The sequence below is a fragment of the Panulirus ornatus genome, chromosome 6 (genome assembly GCF_036320965.1).
Source record: "Panulirus ornatus isolate Po-2019 chromosome 6, ASM3632096v1, whole genome shotgun sequence".
In the NCBI taxonomy this organism is placed as follows: domain Eukaryota; kingdom Metazoa; phylum Arthropoda; class Malacostraca; order Decapoda; family Palinuridae; genus Panulirus; species Panulirus ornatus.
Window position 1 is genome coordinate 37,876,316 of NC_092229.1, and position 18,027 is coordinate 37,894,342.

Consider the following 18,027-nt stretch of genomic DNA (forward strand, 5'->3'; position numbering starts at 1 on the left):
CATCCTCGATAAAAACTTTTCACTGCTTCTAACAACTTTCCTCCCACACCATATATTCTTAATACCTTCCACAGAGCATCTCTATCAACTCTATCATATGCCTTCTCCAGATCCATAAATGCTACATACAAATCCATTTGCTTTTCTAAGTATTTCTCACATACATTCTTCAAAGCAAACACCTGATCCACACATCCTCTACCACTTCTGAAACCACACTGCTCTTCCCCAATCTGATGCTCTGTACATGCCTTCACCCTCTCAATCAATACCCTCCCATATAATTTACCAGGAATACTCAACAAACTTATACCTCTGTAATTTGAGCACTCACTCTTATCCCCTTTGCCTTTGTACAATGGCACTTTGCACGCATTCCGCCAATCCTCAGGCACCTCACCATGAGTCATACATACATTAAATAACCTTACCAACCAGTCAACAATACAGTCACCCCCTTTTTTAATAAATTCCACTGCAATACCATCCAAACCTGCTGCCTTGCCGGCTTTCATCTTCCGCAAAGCTTTCACTACCTCTTCTCTGTTTAACAAATCATTTTCCCTAACCCTCTCACTTTGCACACCACCTCGACCAAAACACCCTATATCTGCCACTCTATCATCAAACACATTCAACAAACCTTCAAAATACTCACTCCATCTCCTTCTCACATCACCACTACTTGTTATCACCTCCCCATTTGCGCCCTTCACTGAAGTTCCCATTTGCTCCCTTGTCTTACGCACTTTATTTACCTCCTTCCAGAACATCATTTTATTCTCCCTAAAATTTAAATGATATATATATATATATATATATATATATATATATATATATATATATATATATATATATATATATATATATATATATATATATATATATATATATATATATATATATATTCCTATGAGTCCACGTGGAAAATGAAACACGATAAGTTCCCAAGTGCACTTTCGTGTAATAATCACATCATCAGGGGAAACACAAGAGAGAAATGTAAGTCAGATGATATACATCGAAGAGACAAAGCTAGGACGCCATTTGATAAATATGCGATTGTCCACGAAATACATCGAGCGTTCATAAACTTATCATTTTACAAATTTTATCAACAATAAAGTTATCTAATTTGTATAGACCATCACTAATATTAAGATTATAATTCTTTGTGTATTTGATAAAAGAAGGTTCAATGATGTTTCTCGTGGTAACAGAGTTAGAGTTAATAACTTAGATGCCATTACCCCAGTCAATACAATGATCATAGTGTTTAACGTGAATAAACAAGGCATTTGATTCTTGTCCCGTTCTTATGCTATATTCACATATGTTGCTTTAGTCTAACAGAAAGATCCTTACCAGTCTGCCCAACAAAGAATTTATCACAATTTCCACATGGTACTGTATAGATGCATCCAAGAGAATTTTCTGGTGAATTTCTGATTAAGATATTCTTTATAGTATTATTGTTGCTAAAGGCAACATTTATATTAAAGAATTTAAGCAACATTTGAAGTAAATTAAATTATCATTGAAAGGGAGAACTAAAAGATTCTTGGTGTCAATGGGAGGTTTGGGCTCAACTCTATTATATGATTTCTTTGCTAACTTAAGGGATTTATCAGTGAAAGATCTAGGGTACTTTAACTTAGATCCAGTATGATATATCTTCTCAAACTCATCATCAATAAACTCTGGACTGCAAATACGTAATGCCCTAAGGAACATAGATTGAAATGATGATAATTCAACTCTGTCATTTTGAGATGAGCAATAATGGATATATGAGCATATATTGGTAGGTTTCCTGTATATGCTAAACTTAAACTTGTTTCCTTGCCTATGAATCATACAACCTAAAAATGGTAACATACCATTATTTTCATTTTGCACAGTAAATTTGATGGAAGGTGGTAAATTGTTAAGTAAGGGGAGAAATATTTGTAAATTTTCATTTGTTGGCCAAACACAAAGAACATCATCTACATACCTAAACCAAATTTCATTAGAAGGTAAGATATCCCTCAGCAATTTTGTTTGAAAAAATTATGGCAATATAAGCAGATGATACAAATTGTGCTTGGGTGATACAAACAATATTATGGTAATATGAACAGTACTATGGTAATACAAGCAGTATTGTAGTGGTGCAAACAGTATCATGGTAACACAACCAGTATTATGGTAATACAAAGAGTATTGGAGTAATACAAACAGTACTGGGAAATACAAACAGTATTATGGGAACACAAACAGTAATGGGGTAATACAAACATTATCATGGTAACAAAAAGTATTGGGGTAATACAAACTGTATTATGGTATTACAATAAGTACTTGGGTAATGCAAACAGTACAAGGGTAATACAAACAGTACTGGGGTAATACAAACAGTACTAGGATAATACAAACAGTATTATGGTATTACAATCAGTACTGGGGTAATGCAAACTGTACAAGGGTAAAACGAACAGCACTGGGGTAATACAAACAGCACTGGGATAATACAAACAGTAATGGGGTAATACAAATAGTACTGGGGTAATGCAAACAGCATTGGAGATAATACAATCAGTACTGGGTAATACAAACAGTAGTGAGGTAATACAAACAGTACTGGGATAATGCAAACAGTATTATGGTAATACAAAAAGTACTTGGGTGATACAAACATTATTATGGTAACACAAACAGTAATGGGGTAATATAAACATTGTTATGGTAATACAAACAGTACTGGGGTAATGCAAATAGTATTATGGCATTGGAAACAATACTGGGACAATGCAAACAGGATAAGGGTATTTCAAACAGTGATGGGGTAATGCAAACAGTATTAGGGTAGTGCAAATAGTACTTGGGTAAACAAACAGTACTGGGGTAATACAAACAATATTAGGGTAATACAAACAGTACTGGGGTAATACAAACAGTACTGGGGTAATACAAACATTATTAGGGTAACAAAAACAGCAATGGGGTAATATAAAAATTATCATGGTAATACAAAGAGTACTTGGGTAATACAAACAGTATTATGGTATTGCAAACAATACTGAGGTAATCCAAACAGTACAAGGGTAATGCAAACAGTACTGTGGTGATACAAAGATTACTAGGTTTGGGCAAAAAGTACTGGTGTAATGCAAACAGTCCTGAGATAATACAAACAGTATTATGGTTTTACAAAGAGTACTGGGTAATACAAAGTTAGGGTAATACAAACAATATCATGGTAATACAAGCAGTGCTGGGGTAATACAAACGGTACAAGGGTAATGCAAACAGTATTGATTGATATAAACAGTACCTGGGCAATACAAACAATACTGGGTAATACAAACAGTTCAGGGTAATACAAATTGTACTTAGATAATACAAACAGCACTGGGGTAATACAAACAGTACTAGGGCAACACAAACAGTACTGGGGTAATACAAACAGTATTGGAGTAATATAAACAGTACTAGGGCAACACAAACAGTACTGGGGCAACACAAACAGTACTGGGGTAATACAAACAGTATTGGAGTAATATAAACAGTACTAGGGCAACACAAACAGTACTGGGGCAACACAAACAGTACTGGGGCAACACAAACAGTACTGGGGTAATACAAACAGTACTGGGGTAATACAAACAGTACTGGGGTAATACAAACAGTATTGGAGTAATATAAACAGTACTAGGGCAACACAAACAGTACTGGGGTAATACAAACAGTATTGGAGTAATACAAACAGTACTAGGGCAACACAAACAGTACTGGGGTAATACAAACAGTACTAGGGCAACACAAACAGTACTGGGGTAATACAAACAGTACTAGGGCAACACAAACAGTACTGGGGTAATACAAACAGTACTGGGGTAATACAAACAGTACTAGGGCAACACAAACAGTACTGGGGTTATACAAACAGTACTAGGGCAACACAAACAGTACTGGGGTAATACAAACAGTACTAGGGCAACACAAACAGTACTAGGGTAATACGAACAGTACTGGGGTTATACAAACAGTATTGGAGTAATATAAACAGTACTAGGGCAACACAAACAGTACTGGGGTTATACAAACTGTACTAGGGCAACACAAACAGTACTGGGGTAATACAAACAGTACTAGGGCAACACAAACAGTACTAGGGTAATACGAACAGTACTGGGGTTATACAAACAGTATTGGAGTAATATAAACAGTACTGGGGTAATACAAACAGTAATTGGGCAATACCACCAGTACTAGGGCAATACAACCAGTACCAGGGCAATATAACCAGTACTAGGGCAATACATCCAGTACAAGGGCAATGCAACCAGAACTAGGACAATGCAACCAGTACTAGGGAAATATCACCAGTACTAGGGCAATACCACCAGTACTAGGGCAATACAATCAGTACTAGAGCAATGCAACCAGAACTAGGGCAATGCAACCAGTACTAGAGCAATACCACCAGTACTAGGGCAATACAACCAGTACTAGGGCAATACAACCAGTATCAGGGCAATGCATCCAGTACTAGGGCAATAAAGCCAGTACTAGGGCAATACCACTAGTACTAGAGCAATGCAACCAGTACCAGGGCAATACAACCAGTACCAGTGCAATATCACCTGTACCAGGGCAATATAACCAGTACCAGGGTAATACAACCAGTACCAGTGCAATATCACCTGTACCAGGGCAATATAACCAGTACTAGGGCAATATCACCAGTACCAGTGCAATATAACCAGTACTAGGGCAATATCACCAGTACCAGGGCAATATAACCAGTACTAGGGCAATACATCCAGTACTAGAGCAATTCAACCAGTACTAGGGCAATACAACCAGTACTAGGGCAATACAACCAGTACTAGGGTAAAACAAGACCCAGTATAGTTACGGTCTGGTGTAGATATGTCGATCATAACAACTCACTTTATTACTAATTCAAAACTTATGTTCGTACCTTGAGCAAGTTTGTGTACCATGGTGATCTACCAGGTAAGATGTATCATGTAACAGCCATTATGTTGGCTGGCGTACTGGCCAGCAGGAGTCAGATGTGTGGCTGGTGGAGTAATGAGTGGGAGCCGTGTGGCTGATGAAGTGGTGAATGAGATTCAGGTGTTTAGCTGGTGGTATGGTGAGTGAGGGTCGGGTGTGTGGCTGGTGTAATGGTGAGTGAGAGTCAGGTGTGTAGCTGGTGGAGGGGTGAGTGGGAGTCAGTTGTGTGGGAGATGCAGTGGTGGGAGGAGATCAGATGTTTGGGTGACGGAGTGGTAAGCGGGAGTCAGATGTGTGGGTGACTGGGGAAACAGACGTGTGCCTAGTGAGTCATGAGTTGGAAACGGGTGTATGGCTGGTGGAATGGTGAGTAGGATTCAGGTGTGTACCTGGTGGAGTGGTGAGTGGGAGTCAAGTATGTGGCTGTTGAATCGTAAGTGGGAGTCAGGTGTGTGGCTGGTGAGTCGTGAATGGGAAATGGGTGTGTGGCTGTTGGAGTTATGAGTGAGAGTCAGTTGTGTGGCTGGTGAAGTGGAAAGTGGGTGTGTGGGTGTTGGAATAGTGAATGGGATTTAGGTGCTTGGTGAGTTGTGAGCGGAAAAGGATGTGTGAGTGGCGGAATTGAGAGTGGGTGTCAGGTGTGTGGATGATGGATTGGTGAATGCATTTGAGAAGTATGGCTGGTGAAGAGATAAGGGGGAGTCAGGTGTATGGATGGTATTGTTAATGTGTTTCAGGAGAGCGGTGAGGAGAGTTGTGAGTGGGAGTCAGGTGTGTAACTGGTGGAGTGGTGAGTGGGTTTCAGGTGTATGGGTGGTGGAGTGGTTAACGGTTGTCATTGTTGTGGTTGGTGGAGTGGTCAGTGGGAGTCAGTAGTGTGGCTGGTGAAGTGGTGAGTGAGAAACAGGTGTGTGAGTAGTGGAGTGATGAATGGTCGTCAGGTTTGCGAGCGGTGAAGTGTGAGTGAGTGTCAGGCGTGTGGATGGAGTAGTTAGTGGTAGTCAGATGTGTGGGTAGTGGAGTTGTGAGTGGGTGTCAAATGTGTGGCTGGTGAAATGGTCAGTGGGAGTCAGATGTGTGGCTGGTGAAATGGTCAGTGGGAGTCAGATGTGTGGCTGTTGAAGTGGTGAGTGGTTCATGTGTCTGGGTAATGGAGTTGTGTGTGGATGTTAGGTATACGGGTGGTGGAGTAGTGAGTGATGAGTGGGAGTTAGGTGTGTGAGTGGAAAAGTGGTGATGGGAGTCATATGTGTGGGTGGTGGAGTAGTGAGTGGGTGTCAGTTGTGTGGCTAGTGGAGTGGTGAGTGATAGGTGGGATTCAGATGTGTGGGTGGTGGAGTGGTAAGTGGGACTCAGATGTATGGGTGATAGAGTGGTGAGGGGAAATCAGGTGTGTGGATGGTGGAGTGATGGATGAGAGTCACTGGTGTGGGTGGACTGGTGAGTGGGTATCAGGTGTTTGACTGGTGGTGTGGTGAGAGGGAATCAGGTGTCTGAGTGGAGGAGTGGTGTGTGGGTGTCAGGTAGGTGGGTGGTGGAGTGATGAATGTGTCAGGTGTGTGGGTGATGGCGTAGTGAGTGAGTGTCAGGTGTATATGGTTGTCACATCTGGGTCTTTCCTTCCTCACCTGGACAGCATTATGACCCAGGTTCACACACGGTGGTGTTGGGTGATGATGAAGATATAATACAACATAACACACAGAACTTGACTGCCGGGATAAATGTATCTTTACACTCAGAATATGATTGTAAATATTGATGCTCTTACTATCATCTGTTATATCAAGCTACACCTGACCACAACATTGTATCCAGGACAGCAAGATACACACCTGACCACAACATTGTATCCAGGACAGCAAGATACACACCTGACCACAACATTGTATCCAGGACAGCAAGATACACACCTGACCACAACATTGTATCCAGGACAGCAAGATACACACCTGACCACAACATTGTATCCAGGACAGCAAGATACACACCTGACCACAACATTGTATCCAGGACAGCAAGATACACACCTGACCACAACATTGTATCCAGGACAGCAAGATACACACCTGACCACAACATTGTATCCAGGACAGCAAGATACACACCTGACCACAACATTGTATCCAGGACAGCAAGATACACACCTGACCACAACATTGTATCCAGGACAGCAAGATACACACCTGACCACAACATTGTATCCAGGACAGCAAGATACACACCTGACCACAACATTGTATCCAGGACAGCAAGATACACACCTGACCACAACATTGTATCCAGGACAGCAAGATACACACCTGACCACAACATTGTATCCAGGACAGCAAGATACACACCTGACCACAACATTGTATCCAGGACAGCAAGATACACACCTGACCACAACATTGTATCCAGGACAGCAAGATACACACCTGACCACAACATTGTATCCAGGACAGCAAGATACACACCTGACCACAACATTGTATCCAGGACAGCAAGATACACACCTGACCACAACATTGTATCCAGGACAGCAAGATACACACCTGACCACAACATTGTATCCAGGACAGCAAGATACACACCTGACCACAACATTGTATCCAGGACAGCAAGATACACACCTGACCACAACATTGTATCCAGGACAGCAAGATACACACCTGACCACAACATTGTATCCAGGACAGCAAGATACACACCTGACCACAACATTGTATCCAGGACAGCAAGATACACACCTGACCACAACATTGTATCCAGGACAGCAAGATACACACCTGACCACAACATTGTATCCAGGACAGCAAGATACACACCTGACCACAACATTGTATCCAGGACAGCAAGATACACACCTGACCACAACATTGTATCCAGGACAGCAAGATACACACCTGACCACAACATTGTATCCAGGACAGCAAGATACACACCTGACCACAACATTGTATCCAGGACAGCAAGATACACACCTGACCACAACATTGTATCCAGGACAGCAAGATACACACCTGACCACAACATTGTATCCAGGACAGCAAGATACACACCTGACCACAACATTGTATCCAGGACAGCAAGATACACACCTGACCACAACATTGTATCCAGGACAGCAAGATACACACCTGACCACAACATTGTATCCAGGACAGCAAGATACACACCTGACCACAACATTGTATCCAGGACAGCAAGATACACACCTGACCACAACATTGTATCCAGGACAGCAAGATACACACCTGACCACAACATTGTATCCAGGACAGCAAGATACACACCTGACCACAACATTGTATCCAGGACAGCAAGATACACACCTGACCACAACATTGTATCCAGGACAGCAAGATACACACCTGACCACAACATTGTATCCAGGACAGCAAGATACACACCTGGCCACAACATTGTATCCAGGACAGCAAGCTACACACCTGACCACAACATTGTATCCAGGACAGCAAGATACACACCTGACCACAACATTGTATCCTAGGACAGCAAGATACACACCTGACCACAACATTGTATCCAGGACAGCAAGATACACACCTGACCACAACATTGTATCCAGGACAGCAAGATACACACCTGACCACAACATTGTATCCAGGACAGCAAGATACACACCTGACCACAACATTGTATCCAGGACAGCAAGATACACACCTGGCCACAACATTGTATCCAGGACAGCAAGCTACACACCTGACCACAACATTGTATCCAGGACAGCAAGATACACACCTGACCACAACATTGTATCCAGGACAGCAAGATACACACCTGACCACAACATTGTATCCAGGACAGCAAGATACACACCTGACCACAACATTGTATCCAGGACAGCAAGATACACACCTGGCCACAACATTGTATCCAGGACAGCAAGATACACACCTGACCACAACATTGTATCCAGGACAGCAAGATACACACCTGACCACAACATTGTATCCAGGACAGCAAGATACACACCTGACCACAACATTGTATCCAGGACAGCAAGATACACACCTGACCACAACATTGTATCCAGGACAGCAAGATACACACCTGACCACAACATTGTATCCAGGACAGCAAGATACACACCTGACCACAACATTGTATCCAGGACAGCAAGATACACACCTGACCACAACATTGTATCCAGGACAGCAAGATACACACCTGACCACAACATTGTATCCAGGACAGCAAGATACACACCTGACCACAACATTGTATCCAGGACAGCAAGATACACACCTGACCACAACATTGTATCCAGGACAGCAAGATACACACCTGACCACAACATTGTATCCAGGACAGCAAGATACACACCTGACCACAACATTGTATCCAGGACAGCAAGATACACACCTGACCACAACATTGTATCCAGGACAGCAAGATACACACCTGACCACAACATTGTATCCAGGACAGCAAGATACACACCTGACCACAACATTGTATCCAGGACAGCAAGATACACACCTGACCACAACATTGTATCCAGGACAGCAAGATACACACCTGACCACAACATTGTATCCAGGACAGCAAGATACACACCTGACCACAACATTGTATCCAGGACAGCAAGATACACACCTGACCACAACATTGTATCCAGGACAGCAAGATACACACCTGGCCACAACATTGTATCCAGGACAGCAAGATACACACCTGACCACAACATTGTATCCAGGACAGCAAGATACACACCTGACCACAACATTGTATCCAGGACAGCAAGATACACACCTGACCACAACATTGTATCCAGGACAGCAAGATACACACCTGACCACAACATTGTATCCAGGACAGCAAGATACACACCTGACCACAACATTGTATCCAGGACAGCAAGATACACACCTGACCACAACATTGTATCCAGGACAGCAAGATACACACCTGACCACAACATTGTATCCAGGACAGCAAGATACACACCTGACCACAACATTGTATCCAGGACAGCAAGATACACACCTGACCACAACATTGTATCCAGGACAGCAAGATACACACCTGACCACAACATTGTATCCAGGACAGCAAGATACACACCTGACCACAACATTGTATCCAGGACAGCAAGATACACACCTGACCACAACATTGTATCCAGGACAGCAAGATACACACCTGACCACAACATTGTATCCAGGACAGCAAGATACACACCTGACCACAACATTGTATCCAGGACAGCAAGATACACACCTGACCACAACATTGTATCCAGGACAGCAAGATACACACCTGACCACAACATTGTATCCAGGACAGCAAGATACACACCTGACCACAACATTGTATCCAGGACAGCAAGATACACACCTGACCACAACATTGTATCCAGGACAGCAAGATACACACCTGACCACAACATTGTATCCAGGACAGCAAGATACACACCTGACCACAACATTGTATCCAGGACAGCAAGATACACACCTGACCACAACATTGTATCCAGGACAGCAAGATACACACCTGACCACAACATTGTATCCAGGACAGCAAGATACACACCTGACCACAACATTGTATCCAGGACAGCAAGATACACACCTGACCACAACATTGTATCCAGGACAGCAAGATACACACCTGACCACAACATTGTATCCAGGACAGCAAGATACACACCTGACCACAACATTGTATCCAGGACAGCAAGATACACACCTGACCACAACATTGTATCCAGGACAGCAAGATACACACCTGACCACAACATTGTATCCAGGACAGCAAGATACACACCTGACCACAACATTGTATCCAGGACAGCAAGATACACACCTGACCACAACATTGTATCCAGGACAGCAAGATACACACCTGACCACAACATTGTATCCAGGACAGCAAGCTACACACCTGACCACAACATTGTATCCAGGACAGCAAGATACACACCTGACCACAACATTGTATCCAGGACAGCAAGATACACACCTGACCACAACATTGTATCCAGGACAGCAAGATACACACCTGACCACAACATTGTATCCAGGACAGCAAGATACACACCTGACCACAACATTGTATCCAGGACAGCAAGATACACACCTGACCACAACATTGTATCCAGGACAGCAAGCTACACACCTGACCACAACATTGTATCCAGGACAGCAAGATACACACCTGACCACAACATTGTATCCAGGACAGCAAGATACACACCTGGCCACAACATTGTATCCAGGACAGCAAGATACACACCTGACCACAACATTGTATCCAGGACAGCAAGATACACACCTGACCACAACATTGTATCCAGGACAGCAAGCTACACACCTGACCACAACATTGTATCCAGGACAGCAAGATACACACCTGGCCACAACATTGTATCCAGGACAGCAAGCTACACACCTGACCACAACATTGTATCTAGGACAGCAAGATACACACCTGACCACAACATTGTATCCAGGACAGCAAGATACACACCTGACCACAACATTGTATCCAGGACAGCAAGATACACACCTGACCACAACATTGTATCTAGGACAGCAAGATACACACCTGACCACAACATTGTATCCAGGACAGCAAGATACACACCTGACCGCAACATTGTATCCAGGACAGCAAGATACACACCTGGCCACAACATTGTATCCAGGACAGCAAGCTACTCACCTGACCACAACATTGTATCTAGGACAGCAAGATACACACCTGACCACAACATTGTATCCAGGACAGCAAGCTACACACCTGACCACAACATTGTATCCAGGACAGCAAGATACACACCTGACCACAACATTGTATCCAGGACAGCAAGATACACACCTGACCACAACATTGTATCCAGGACAGCAAGATACACACCTGGCCACAACATTGTATCCAGGACAGCAAGATACACACCTGACCACAACATTGTATCCAGGACAGCAAGATACACACCTGACCACAACATTGTATCCAGGACAGCAAGATACACACCTGACCACAACATTGTATCCAGGACAGCAAGATACACACCTGACCACAACATTGTATCCAGGACAGCAAGATACACACCTGACCACAACATTGTATCCAGGACAGCAAGATACACACCTGACCACAACATTGTATCCAGGACAGCAAGATACACACCTGACCACAACATTGTATCCAGGTTATTCTCCTGGAGACTACCTACAAAGTGTGCACTGCAACACAGAATTTTTCACTTCCCCCTTCCACCATACTTACAGTGACCGTCACACTACACACCTACAGGTGACGTCACACGAAACACTTACAGGTGACGTCACCACTACAAACACCTACAGTTGACTCACACAACACACCTTACCAGGCGACGTCCACACTACAACCTTAAGTGACGTCACACTACACATCTTACAGGTGACGTCACACTACACACCTTACAGGTGACGTCACACTACACACCTTACAGGTGACGTCACACTACACACCTTACAGGTGACGTCACACTACACATCTTACAGGTGACGTCACACTACACACCTTACAGGTGACGTCACACTACACATCTTACAGTGACGTCACAGTACACACCTTACAGGTGACGTCACACTACACATCTTACAGGTGACGTCACAGCAGCATTTCTTGTGTTAAATTCTTGCATTAATGTATGAAATATCGTCTGTTTGTTTCGAATGTTTAGTCACAAACGCGACTAGAACCAACGGGTCGGTTTTACCGTTAACAGTAACAAGCAAGTAAGACTTTATGGACTCGTTCAGTTGTCGTTATCCTGAGTGGCTGGAGCCAGTGTGAGGAAGGTTCGTCCAGAGTGGCTGGAGCCAGTGTGAGGAAGGTTCGTCCAGAGTGGCTGGAGCCAGTGTGAGGAAGGTTCGTCCAGAGTGGCTGGGGCCAGTGTGAGGAAGGTTCGTCCAGAGTGGCTGGAGCCAGTGTGAGGAAGGTTCGTCCAGAGTGGCTGGGGCCAGTGTGAGGAAGGTTCGTCCAGAGTGGCTGGAGCCAGTGTGAGGAAGGTTCGTCCAGAGTGGCTGGAGCCAGTGTGAGGAAGGTTCGTCCAGAGTGGCTGGAGCCAGTGTGAGGAAGGTTCGTCCAGAGTGGCTGGAGCCAGTGTGAGGAAGGTTCGTCCAGAGTGGCTGGAGCCAGTGTGAGGAAGGTTCGTCCAGAGTGGCTGGAGCCAGTGTGAGGAAGGTTCGTCCAGAGTGGCTGGAGCCAGTGTGAGGAAGATCACCTGCTGCCCAGGTGAATCATGTGGTATGATTATCATGTAGTATGATCAATATGAACTTCACTGCAATGAACAAAATATATAATGCACTTGCATAGTCAATATACCAATAGTTGTTTTACACTGATGTACATTTCATTTGGGTTTAAATTTGCTTCACGAATATAAATCTTGACTAAGAAAACTGATGAAATATTCTGAGATACAGACGAACCATTTCGTATTGCTTGATGGCTCACGAAATTGACGCAAAGTTGTTAAAAAAGAATGAGACAAATGAGAATAAAGTACCGGGTTAATACATGAGTTAAAAAATTAACATAAAAACTAATATAAAACAAACATATAAAAACTAACATGAAAACTAACATGTAAAAGTTAACATATAGATCTTCTTCCATACTGTTCGCCATTTCCCGCGTTAGTGAGGTAGCGTTTAGAACAGAGGACTGGGCCTTTGAGGAAACATCCTCACCTGGCCCCCTTCTCTGTTCCTTCTTTTGGAAAATTAAAAAAAAAAAAAATGAGAGGGGAGGATTTCCAGCCTCCTGCTCCCTCCCCTTTTAGTCGCCTTCTACGACACGCAGGGAATACGTGGGAAGTATTCTTTCTCCCCTATCCCCAGGGATATATATATATATATATATAGATACTGACACATAAAAACTAACATATGAATACTAACATAAAACTAACATATAAAAACTAACATATAGATGCTAACATATAAAAACTAACATAAATTTAACATGAAACTAGCATAAAAACTAACATAAAACTAACATGTAAAACTTAACACATAAAAACTAACTTATAAAAGTAACATTGATATTTATGTTTGTAAGTGTAGCATGTCTGGTGCTCGGCACTCAAAGCGTTCAGACAATAAGCGTCCAGCAGGTACATATCTACGTACATTGTTCAGACAGTAAGCGTCCAGCAGGTACATATCTACGTACATTGTTCAGACAATAAGCGTCCAGCAGGTACATATCTACGTACATTGTTCAGACAATAAGCGTCCAGCAGGTACATATCTACGTACATTGTTCAGACAATAAGCGTCCAGCAGGTACATATCTACGTACATTGTTCAGACAATAAGCGTCCAGCAGGTACATATCTACGTACATTGTTCAGACAATAAGCGTCCAGCAGGTACATACATAGTTCATTTGTTCTAAAGATCCAAGAAACATTTTGTTGATACAGACCAGAATTTTACATCTTTGGGCTAATCTTACTAAATCTAGCTGTTTTTCTAATTTACATGATATGGCTGATTTTTTTACGCGATTTGCATAGTGAATATAGCTGTTGGCATGATGTACGTGTAAGATCTGGGTGTCAGTGTCAATGTTGGCATGATGTACGTGTAAGATCTCGGTGGAAACGTTAATGTAAAATGTCTCGTGAAAGAGAAGAGTCAGAGAGACATCATCAGCATCATTGTAACGGTTGGTAATCACTGGCAACTGTCATCATAGAAAATCCCAGGAAAATCCAATCTTTTTCTGCTCAAGTCAAGGACGGCTTTTATAAAGTGAAGACGTTGTTTGTGTTGTTCTTATGACCTGCAGACTCTTTCTCTGTTGTTCTTCACACAGTGTGTTCTCAGCCACACCTTTGATCACCAGATGAAAACTAAGACAACAGTTGAGCGCGACCACCGTCTGATCCTGAACCCTCTGTACCTGTAAACACCCACTCGTCGTGTTGACCTTCATATCTACGTTTACTGGCAGAAACTCCGTGGCGACGATCATCAGTGTTCTTACTGTCGACTTATACTTTAAAATAAGTAATGGAAATTAAGCCAAATAAATGACTGTAGCGGTCGCTTCTCTTGAACATTGTCACGCTCCACGCACGACCTTCCCAGCACCCTGGACAACAAGGCCCGTATATGGCACACAGAGTGATGGTCTACACGTAGAGACTTATCCTTGATAATGGTGTTGAGTTTTGCCATAAGAGATTCTAACTTGGGATTGAAGTCGTTATTGACCCCGACAGTTGGTAATGCTACAGTCCATACAACCAGCTGACAGACACACACACAACTTACAGTTTCAGTCAATAGTCAAACAGTCAGCGACTCCCACGCCCCCACGACCTCCTGCGCCAGGAATAGCACGCCAGAGGACGGAATGTTATTGACAAGATCCCGTGCCAGGCTTGGACCTGGCAGAGAGAGAGAGAGAGAGAGAGAGAGAGAGAGAGAGAGAGAGAGAGAGAGAGAGAGAGAGAGAGAGAGAGAGAGAGAGAGAGAGAGAGAGAGAGAGAGAGAGAGAGAGAGAGAGAGAGAGAGAGAGAGAGGTTGGGCCGGGGGGGGGGAGGTGGATGGCCGGTTAAGAGACAAGAGCCTTTGTGTGGCCGGTCTTTAACACCAGCCATAACATATAGTGACAATGGACCATCAGCACACAACGTCAGGTGGACATTTTCTGTTTCGTGTCACTTTTTCAGTACCCTTCCTCGCCACACTCCCAGGACCTCTCCAACATGTTGCTCCTTCATCCTCATCCTCCACAACCCATCCCTCCACTGAAAGAAAAGTAAAACACCTCAAATGCCTTCTCCCTGGCCAGGCAGGCGACCCTGCAGACCCACACTGGGGACATGGGAACCTTTCCGGCTCTGTACGTTACAATCCTATACAAGTACCATCACCCAGCTGGGACTCTGTATATCCCTGTACAAGCACCATCACCCAGCTGGGACTCTGTATATCCCTGTACAAGTACCATCACCCAGCTGGGACTCTGTATATCCCTGTACAAGTACCATCACCCAGCTGGGACTCTCTATATCCCTGTACAAGTACCATCACCCAGCTGGGACTCTCTATATCCCTGTACAAGTACCATCACCCAGCTGGGACTCTGTATATCCCTGTACAAGTACCATCACCCAGCTGGGACTCTCTATATCCCTGTACAAGTACCATCACCCAGCTGGGACTCTCTATATCCCTGTACAAGTACCATTCTCCGGCAGCAGTTTAGTTTACCTTCGATCACGTGGACGAACATGTGTACAGCGGAGGCAAACGTAACCACATTTATGTAAAACAAAATTGAAGAAATTAGGACCAAAGAAACGGTCGTGCGATATGCCAAACATTGGTACATCGGATGATGAACTGATAACCAATGATACAGTTGTTTGACTTGACTCTAACAACCTTCTGTGACCAAGTGGTACATAGTGACGACACTGTGAGGTTGGCACTTTTGCTCACTATCAAGGTGAGTGTGTGGCAGTTACGTGTGTGTTCTGAAGTTAATGTTACGATGATGAAGTATGTAATGCAGTTCATGAAGTTTATGAAGTGCCGCTCAATCAAACGGCACACTAGTAGACCGTACTGCATGCAATGGTGAAATAACGATGTGACAGTGATAACGAAGTGATGATGAAACTGACGCTATAACAATCCTAACCATTGTGACAGTGGTTTACGCTGGAACGGTTATGAAGACTGAGTGACGGAGACTCACTTCTTCAAAGTTGTTAACTTAGTGAGGGCGAAGATCAGACTGTAACCGTAAAGTTTACCTTCAGACAGCCAAGCTTGCTCGATGATCATGTGGCACGAACTGAGGTGATCTAATTTAGCCTCTGACTGATGGACGAGAAGTCTACCACGTGACGGTGAACTCTGACCCTTAACGATAGAGGTCTATAGGGTGACCTAGTGTCTCACACAGCCACCAGTCACAACCAGGACCTAGTGTCTCACACAGCCACCAGTCACAACCAGGACCTAGTGTTCCCACACAGTCACCAGCCACAACCAGGACCTAGTGTCTCACACAGCCAGCAGTCAGGACAGGCACAAATAAAATTCAGGTAGATGGGTTGCCTGTTGCCACTGCTGCTCACACACACACACATCACATATATCATAATATATCATACATCACATGTATCATGATATATCATATATAATATATATCATGATATACCATATATCACAATATTTTATGATTACGCACAAACCACAGAATGTTCATGACAAATTGGAACATTTAGAGGCAACTGCTTAGGAAGATACAGATAAGATTTTTGTGTTGTCCAACCTTGGTTACATATTAGCAACAGAGATTTCCCAGCTGACTATGCTATTCCTCGGTAGGGTGAAGAAGCAAGATTGATAGTGAAAGAGAACAGAGAGGCGTTTGGACGATTTTTGCAGGGAAGTAGCGGAAATGATTGAGAGATATATAAAAGAAAGAGGCAGGAGGTTAAAAGAAAGATGCAAGAGGTGAAAAAGAGGGCAAATGAGAGTTGGGGTCAGAGAGTATCTTTAAATTTCAGAGAGAAATAAAGATATTTTGGAAGGAGGTAAATTAAGTGCGTAAGACAAGAGAACAAATGGGAAAATAGGTGAAAGGGGCAAATGGGGAGGTAATAACAAGTACTGGTGAAGCGAGAAGTAGATGGAATGAGCATTTTGAAGCTTTGTTGAATGTGTTTGATGATAGAGTGGCAGATATAGGATGTTTTGGTCGAGGTGGTGTGCGAAGCTAGGACGCCATTTGTTTACTAGCTTCGTCTCTTCGATGTATATCAACTGACTGTCATATTTCTCTCTTGTGTCTCCCCTGATGATGTGATTATTACACGAAAGTGCACTTAGGAACTTTTCGTGTTTCATTTTCCCCTTGGACTCATAGGAATATATATATATATGTATATATGTATGTATATATATATATATATATATATATATATATATATATATATATATATATATATATATATATATATATATATAAATATATATATATATA

At 43.1% G+C, this 18,027-nt stretch overlaps 1 protein-coding gene across 2 annotated transcripts in view; it reads right to left on the reverse strand.

The window, feature by feature from the left end:
• LOC139749158 (ATP-sensitive inward rectifier potassium channel 12-like) overlaps positions 1-18,027 on the reverse strand; it is a 568,779-nt gene that overhangs the window by 384,956 nt on the left and 165,796 nt on the right. The window lies entirely within an intron of this gene.